Source organism: Miniopterus natalensis, chromosome 2 (assembly GCF_054644295.1).
Source record: "Miniopterus natalensis isolate mMinNat1 chromosome 2, mMinNat1.hap1, whole genome shotgun sequence".
NCBI classification, from domain to species: Eukaryota; Metazoa; Chordata; class Mammalia; order Chiroptera; family Miniopteridae; genus Miniopterus; species Miniopterus natalensis.
Genome location: NC_142082.1, coordinates 137,873,331 through 137,882,526, shown reverse-complemented (window position 1 = coordinate 137,882,526; position 9,196 = coordinate 137,873,331). Strand labels below are relative to the sequence as shown.

The following is a 9,196-nucleotide window of genomic DNA, read 5'->3' as shown; positions in this document are numbered from 1 at the left end:
ACCGTTATCCAAGTGGCATGACCATTTTATGTCCACAATTCACTTCTGTCTTTACAGAGTTTTCATGATTTATATAAGTTAATCTATCAGTGAAGGTTTAACTTTGAGATGCAATCCAGCATCTGATGTTTTGCAGATAGCAATGTAGAAGAGATGTGTTATTTTTAATCACCTTTTCCCTTGAGTCACCCACCTTATGTTCAAAAAATCAATAATTTAAACGTTCTAAGTCTCTAAAGGAGATTTTCCAGTGCGCTCATAGAAATGGTTACCGACAGTAAGATTTTCAGAAACAACTTCCATGTTTACATGTAATTTCTATACCATTTTGTTTTCCAGCTGCTTTCCTTTGCACACAAAACAGGCCTAGATGAGACAAATGTTTTGCTTGACTTCTTTGATGTCCTGAACTTTCTGTAGTTCTTTATTTTTCTTCAACCTGTTCATTATAAATTTAGGTTGACATTTATGTTTGATCTCTTTGACTCTCTTCATTGCATCAATCATTTTATTCCACAGCACTTGATGGTATTTGACAGGTTCATTTCTATGTTTTTCAAATTCAAATGAATTATCCACTGTAAGCTCTTTACCAGCTGCTTTATGGGATGTTTCAGTCCACCTGGCCTTGCTGGGATTGTGCTTCTTATTCAGTTCTGTTAAATTTTATTTTAGAGAAAGGCAGGGAAAGAAAGAGAGAAAGAGAGAGAGAAACATCAGTGTGAGAGAGAAACATCGATCAGCCCACTTCCCACATGTGCCCCAATCAGGGAGGGATCCAACCCGAAAGCTGGGTATGTGCCCTGCCCTGTAATTGAACCAAGCACCCTTTGGTGCACGGGATCACGCTTCAACCAACAGAGCCACACTGGCCAGGCCCTTATTAAAGGTTTGGATTGGTTTTTTTTTATCCTCATCAGAGGATATGTTTATTGATTTTTAGAGAGAGCGGAAGGGGGGCAGGGAGAGAGAGAAACATCGATGTGAGAGAGAAACCTTGATGGGTTCCTCCCGTGTGCACCCAACCAGGGATCGAACACTCAGCCTAGGTAGGTGCCCTGACGGGTAATGGAATCCACAGCCCTTTGGTGCACGGGACCATGCTCCAACCACCTGAGCCACCCAGCCAGGGCTTATTAAAGTTTTTATGACACTTGAATTTACAGAATCTAAACACCTTGCAATCATTGTGGACGAACATCATGTCATGGCTGGGGTGTATGGGCCCCAAAAGAAATAACATTTCTTGATAGACATGTCGAGGGGAACTACCACCCAAATGCCGAGCTTGAAAGGAAGTGTTTTACTTTTAATTTCTGATAAATACACATTACATATAAGGAAACAAAAATAACAATACAAGTCAGAAGACAATGGATGGATCTTGAGAATATGATGTTAAGAAAAATAAGTTAGACAGAAAAAGTCAAGAATCATATGATTTCACTCATAGGTGGGATATAAAACTGAAAGCAACAAATGAACAAACAAGACAAACAAACAAAAACTCATAGACACAGACAACAGTATAGTGGTTACCAGAGGGAAAGGGGGTAAGGGAGGGTACTAAAGGGTAAAGGGGGTCAAATGTATTGTGGTGGAAGGAGATTTGACTTTGGATAGTAAACACACCATGCAATATACAGATGATATATCATAGAATTTTACACTTGAAATCTATATAATTTTATCAACCAATGTCATCCCAATATATATAATTTAATAAAACACAATCACAGCTTTTTTTTTTTTTTTCCATTAAATAACCATCTTTATTTTTAAAACTCCAGATGTAAAATGTACTCTTTGGGTCTTTCCATGATTTCCTTTCTACAAAAACAAAAGGCACATAAAAACCTTCCCCACTGTCATTCCCACAGACAGATGTATGTCAGGCAGCCCTCCCGTCACATAGCTACATGCTTCATCCCACATACTTTTATGCTTTCCTACCAAAGTAGAGTTCTGAATTCCAAGACTGAAGTACAAAAAACAAAAACAAAACAAACGGACAAAAACAAAAAAAAAGAACCCTGGCTGGGTGGCTCCGTTGATTGGAGTGTCACCCCATGTACCAAGGGGTTGAGGGTTTAATTACCGGTCAGGGCACACACCTGGGTTGCAGTTTTGATCCCCAGTCAGGGCTCGGGCTGGAGGCTACTGGGGGATGTTTCTCTCTCATCTCTCTCTCTCTCTTTTCCTCTCTCTCTGAAATCAATGAGAGCATATCCTTGGGTGAGGATTTAAAAAAAAAAAAAGATACCCTGGCCTGTTTTGCTCAGTGGTTAGAGCATCAGCTTGCGGACTGAAGGGTCCTGGGTTTGATTCCGGCCAGGGGCATGTGCCTTGGTTGCAGGCTTGATCCCCAGCTCTGGTCAGTGCGAGAGCAAGAGGCAAGCAATCAATGTGTCTCTCTCACATTGATGTTTTTATTTCTCTCTCCCTCTTCCACTCTCTCTGAAAAGCAATGGAAGAAATATCCTTGAGTGAGGATTTAAAAAAAAAGACAGTGGAATTACATCCTTAAAGTACTAAAAAAAACCTGTCAACCTAGAATTCTGTATCCAGTGAAAATTGAAATGTCTGTTTATTTTTTACCATGACAAAGTAACTAGTATCAGATTAGTCCTCCCACCTTTTAATGAAAACTAGAAATTGAACAAAATATATGAAATAACTATTTTCAGATATTGGACAAAGGCAGCACAGGATTGTGATCCTTGAAAGAAAAAGGAAGAAAATAAATTAAGTGAGCCTTTCAATTGTCCCAACTACCTGCCCAGAGATACTTTCCAGACTATAGCACAGTGATGGGAAATAAAAGCAGAATATTGTGGTTTTGCTGAGGTGAGGGGACAGAGATTAGATTTTGGGGGAGGCTGAGGAGCCTGGGTTTTGTGAGAATATGAGAGTACTACTGTCAAATATCCATAGCCCTGTGAGTCTTTTCCTGAACAATAGATTGCCCATACATGGAAGGGAGAGGCAAGACACCATGAAACTGGCCAAAAATCAGCTACCAGGTAAAGAACAATTGCTGGGGAATTATAAAAGCAAATAATAACTGGAGCTTATACAGAGACAGAAAAATTAGAGTTCCAACCAGTCATACTGGAGAAACCTTATTGAGTACTTAAGAGCACTAAGCAGAGACCCCAAAAAAGCTATGCCTTAGGAGTAAGGCTCCTTCTAGCCTAAGAGTAAAGCTATTTTAGACCTATCTTAACAAAACTTAAAAACATGTCTCAAAGTATCAAGCTGACATTCAAGTAAACTAGCTGCCTGATGGAACAAAGCCCATCCAAGCCGTCTCCTGTGGCTTTTTCATACAAAAGGCTTCTTTTGGCCCATGCTTTGAACTTTCTTAAAATCTCTCAAATAAGCAGCACTTGGCCTCTGCATACCATATACATCTTGCTAAGTGGCCCCTGGCCTCAAATTAGTGGTAGCCAGCTTCACAACTTGGCCTCTCCTGTGCAACTCCAAGCCCAGCACACATAGCAACCATCACAGATTGCTCTATAGTTCATGCAGGGTGGCCCCTGGCAGGGCACAGGCAGTGACTGACATTGGCCTGTGCCTCCTCATAGGCCCCAGAACCAGTGCACCCAGTGGACAGTTCCAGACCACTCTGGATTACATCCCAACCACCTCTGCTAACAACACACTCAAGGGGCAGTCTCAGCGGGCACCAAAGTCCCACTGAAGTGAGTCCTGCTCCATGGGGTCAACTCCTGCACAGCAGCTCCTCTGCTGTAGGTGCAGCCAGTCCTCGCAGCCAAACAGCTTGGGGGTAAATCCCTTCTAATGACTTACCAACAGCAATTGAGGCTCAACTACAACAGAAGGGTGCACACAGCCCACACAAAACAGAGGGCACACCTAAAGTGCCTAGCTCAGATGGCTGGGGAAGCTGTGCCATGGAGCCATACAGGACTCTTACTAAATAAGGCCATTCTACCTAGTCCAGGAGATGTAGCAGCTCTACCCAATACATAGAAACAAACATAGGGAAGCAGCCAAAATGAGGAGACAAAGAAACAGTTTCCAAATGAAAGAACAGGAAAAATCTCCAGAAAAAGAACTAAAAGAAATGGAGGCAAGCAATCTACCAGATACAGAGTTTAAAATACTGGTTATAAAGATGCTCAAGAAGCTTAGTGAGAACTTCAACAGCATTAAAAAAAAAAAAAAAAAGAATATAGGAACCAGTCAGAAATGAAGAATACACTAACTGAAATGAAGAATGCATTACAGAAAATCAACAGTAGAGTAGATGAAGCAGAGGATCAAATCAGCAATTTGGAAAATAAAGAAGCAGACAACACTGAATCAGAACAGCAAAAAGACCTGGCTGAGGAGCTCAGTTGGTTAGAGCATTATTCCATAATGCAAAGGTTGCAGGTTTGATCCCTGGTCAGGGCACATACAAGAATCAACCAATGAATGCATAAATAAGTGGAACAACAATTCAATGTTTCTCTCTCTCTCCCTTCCTCTCTCTCTCTCTAAATCAATTAATTTTTTAAAAAAGAACAGTATAAAGAAAAAAATCCAAAAAATGAGAAGAGTGTAAGGAACCTTTGGGATAACTTTAAGCATATCAACATTCACATCATGGGGATGCTGGAAGGAGAAGAGAGAAAATAAGAAATTGAAAACCTATTTGAAAAAATAATGATGGAAAATTTCCCTAATCTGGTGAAGAAATTAGACATTCAAGTCCAGGAAGTGCAGAGAGACCAAAACAAGATGAACCAAAAGAGGCCCACACCAAGACACACCATAATTAAGATGCCAAAGATTAAAGACATAGAATCTTAAAAGCAGCAAGAGAAAAGCAATTAGATTCCTACAAGGGAGCTCCCATAAGACCATCAGCTGATTTCTCAACAGAAACTTTGCAGGCCAGAAGGGATTGGCACTAAACAATCAAAGTGATGAAAAGCAAGGACCTACAACTGAGATTAGGCTACCCAGCAAAGCTATCATTTAGAATCAAAGTACAGATGAAGAGTTTCCCAGATAAGAAAAAGCTAAAGATGTTCATCACCACCAAACCAGTATTACAAGAAATGTTAGCCCTGGAAGGTGTGGCTCAGTTGGTTGGGTGTCATCCTGTGCATTGAAAGGGTTGCTGGTTTGATTCCAAGTCAGGGCACATGCCCGGGTTGTGGGCTCAGTTCGTGGTGGGGGATATACAGAAGGCAGATTAAAAAATCTTAAAGAAAAAAAGAAAGAAAGAAATAATAAAGGGTCTTTTTTTTTTTTCAAATCACATTTTTTAAAAGATTTTAAAAATAGATGTTTAGAGAGGGGAGAGAGAGAGAGAGACATCTATTGCCTCCCGCACATGCCCTGACTGGGGATCAAACCCGAAATCTGCGTATGTGCCCTGAGCAGGAATCAAATCCACCACCTTTCAGTGCACAGAACCATGTTCCAAACGAACTGAGCCACACCGGTCAAGGCTAAAGGGTCTTCTTTAAAAAGAAGAAAAGCCCAGCTGGCATGGCTCAGCAGTTGAGCATTGATCTATGATCCTGTAGATTGAGGTTTGATTCCCTGTCAGGGCACATGCCCAGGTTTCGGGCTTGATCCTCAACAAGGGGCGTGCAGGAGGCAGCTGATCAATGACTCTCTCTCATTGTTGATGTTTCTCTCTCTCTTCCTTCTCCCTTCCTCTCTCTGAAATCAATAAAAATATATAAAAATTAAAACATAAAAATAAAAAAATAATAATAAAAAGAAGAGCCCTGGCCTGGCTCAGTTGGTTAGAGCATTGTCCCATGCACCAAAGGGTGGCAGGTTCAATTCCTGGTCAGGGCACATACTCAGGTTGTGGGTTGGAACCCAGGTTGGGGCACATGTGGGAGGTGGGAGGCAGGTAACCTATTGATGTTTCTCTCTCATATAGATGCTTCTCTCTCTCTCCCTCCCTTTCTCTACAAATCAATGGAAAACACATCCTTGGGTGAGGATTTAAAAATAATATAATAATAATAAAAGTACAAATTGGTAGTTACAGAATAGTCACGAGGATGTAAAGTACCGCATATGAAATATAGTCAATAATATTGTAAAAGTATATATGGTGTCAGATGGACACTAGATTTATCAGGGTGATCACTTCATGAGTTATATAAATGTCTAATCATGGGGTTGTACACCTGAAACTAATATATTGGACATCAATTGTAATTTTAAAAAAATTTTAACACATTGATGTGAGAGAGGAACATCTATTGGCTGCCTCCTGCACGCCCCCTACTGGGGATTGAGCCCTCACTCTAGGCATGTGCCCTGCAGGGAATTGAACTGGTGACCTCTTGGAGTCTGGGATGACGTTCAAACAACTGAGAGCCACACCAGCCAGGGCACTGGATGGGCAGGTTTGTTTTATTACTTTTAATTAATTAATTAATTGATTGATTGATTAATTGATTAATGTATTTATTTATTTATTCATGGTTAATCTTTGCTGAGGATATTTTTTCCATTGATTTTTTAGAGAGGTTAAGAGACAGAGAGGAAGAAACACAGATGTGAGCCACATCAATTGGTTGCCTTCTACACGTGCCCCAACCTGAGCCAGGGATAGAGCCTGCAACAGAGGTATGAGGTACATGCCGTTGACTGGAATCGAACCAGTGATCCTTCAGTCTGTGGATCGACACTCTAACCACTGAGCCAAACCAATTAGGGTGGATGGGCAGGTTTTAGAGATGACTGGGCTAGAGAAAGATTGGAAGTTATTAGCATAGAGGTAATTATTATTTTTAAAAAAATATATCTTTATTGATTTCAGAGAGAGGAAGGGAGAGGGAGAGAGATAGAAACATCAATGATGAGAGGTTCATTGATAGGCTGCAGCCCACAAACCGGGCATGTGCTGTGACTGGGAATCGAACCTTGATCTCCTGGATCCTAGGTCGAGGCTCAACCACTGTGCCACACCTGGCCAGGCAGCATAGAGGTAATTATTGAAATCGCCAGGGGAGATCAGTAGGGCAGAACCGTGTAGATTTCTAGGATGTTGGAGAGCTCCTATTCATCCTTCCAGGTTCAGCCTCAGCCTAGGGGTGGTCTCCTCTGGAAAGCCTTTCCTGATCACTGCGTCTCCACCCCTCACTCCCTCAGCTAACTTTGGGACCCCTTCTCTGCTTCCACAGCACCCTGTGTCTTCCCCTAATATTTATCACACTGTATTATTGTTAAGTGTTTACCTCTTTATTTTTCTTGAGGTTCTAGAGAGGAGTTACCAAAATTTATGGAACTTTGTATTTTCCTGTCCTATAGAAGGCTCTTAAAAAGTGTTTCCTGAATTTAATAAAATTCTGTGACGTGTTGCTTTCCTAAGGAAGAGATCTTTTTAACATCTGCTCTCTCTCCTCCTCTCAGCCAATTATATTACCCCCAGTCAGTTATTCATTTTGGAATATAACTTCCATCACTTCCACTGCAGTTCAACATCTTTGATCTCCAAGGGAGAATGAAAAGCATTCCTTATCTCTTTTGAGAGACGGCAATAGTGACCAAAAATTGTACCCTCTGAATCCCAGATTCTCTATCTTCCTCAATTTGTAGGACTAGGTTATAGTTGGGGAGAGGAGGGAGACCTACGTACCCTCTTCTGGAATGCCTGGGAACCTGAAAAGATTTTCTAGCTCATAAATCTGCTAATCTCAAAATAAACTGGAGCTGAGGGACAAGATAACTTGCAAATATTGGCCCCTCACAGTACCACCTAGTGGACAATAAGAAACTAACACATGGGCTTTGAGCCCATGAGGGTAAATGGCCAGTCCTAAAATAACTCACTTCTAGATCCCTAGAATCTTTGCTATTTATACATTAGAAGGGAATCTCTGCAAGGAGGAAAGAAATTCCAAATAAATAGTAACATAGCTTCAGGAGTAAAAAGAAAGCCAGGGAGTAATTTACTTTGCCATGAACTACAAGGAAGGGCCCATTGAGGAAATAATTAAACTAATATCCTTCCACTCTACCCTCCCCAACATAAAGACCAGAGGAGAGTGTGTGGTGCTTCAGCCCCTAGTATTGATTTTATTAGTGGCTTTCAAATTTATTTTCCTGCAAACCAAGGTAAGGAATATTTCTTACTTCTGAGACAAAATTATCATGAGACATGTTTACCCTTATTAAGCATCAGTCTCTGCTAGTTCCTATACTGGTCACAACTTTCTAAATTCACTTCATTACTCACATTTAGAAAAACACGACCTTATGTGCAAAATTTCATCCTATATCAGGTGGCTAACATTGATTTTATGTAAGAAAACGTGGTCCTGGCCCTAGCCAGTTTGGCTCCGTGGTTAAAGCATCAGCCAGTGGACTGAAGGGTCCCAGGCTCGATTCTGGTCAAGGGCACGTACCTCAGTTGCAGGCTCGATCCCCCACCCCGATCTGGTTTCGTGAGGGAGGCAACCAATCAATGTGTCTCTCTCACATCGATGTTTCTCTCTCTCTCTCTCCCCCTTCCACTCTCTCTGAAAAGCAATGGAAAAAATATCCTCGGGTGAGAGTTTAAAATTTTTTTTAAGGAAAAAAAGAAAAGAAAACATGGTCCTGAGAAATTGAAAGCAAATTTACACAGATCTTTCACTTTGCCAACCCTTTTACATACGTGATCTCCCCTCCCTGCCTTTCTTGAGATGCAAGTCATGGTCTTCTTCAAAATCCAGCACCACCGTCAAGCCTCTTCATCCCCCAAATCAAAAGTTTCTTTCTTAGCTCTCCCTCAAATAAATTGTTTTAATTTTTTTAATGTTTTTCTTGATTTCAGAGAGAGCTAGAAACGTCAATGAGAGAAAATCAACTAGTTGCCTCCTGCATGCCCCCTATTGGGCATGTGCCCTGACTGGGAATCCAACTGGTGACCTCTTTGTTCATGGGTCGACACTAAACCACTGAACCACACCAGCAGGTCAGCCAATCAAACCTTATTTATAAAATCCTTATAATTGTGTAGAGGTCTTACACAAGGGAGCTCAGGCTTTTGGTCTCACATTGAGATGCCTAGTCAAGTCCTCATTAACTGCTTGCTCATTTGTGCAAGGCACAAATTATCCCTCCTCATGTTTCTCTCTCTCTTTTTTTAATGTATCTTTATTAATTTCAGAGAGGAAGGGAGAGGGAAAGAGATAGATAGAAACATCAATGATGAGAGAATCAT

At 41.1% G+C, this 9,196-nt stretch overlaps 1 pseudogene; it reads right to left on the bottom strand.

Annotated features, from left to right (window-relative positions):
- Positions 1 to 225: 225 nt before the first annotated feature.
- On the bottom strand, positions 226 to 1,257 carry LOC107538203 (putative ribosome biogenesis protein RLP24 pseudogene; annotated as a pseudogene).
- Positions 1,258 to 9,196: the final 7,939 nt, after the last annotated feature.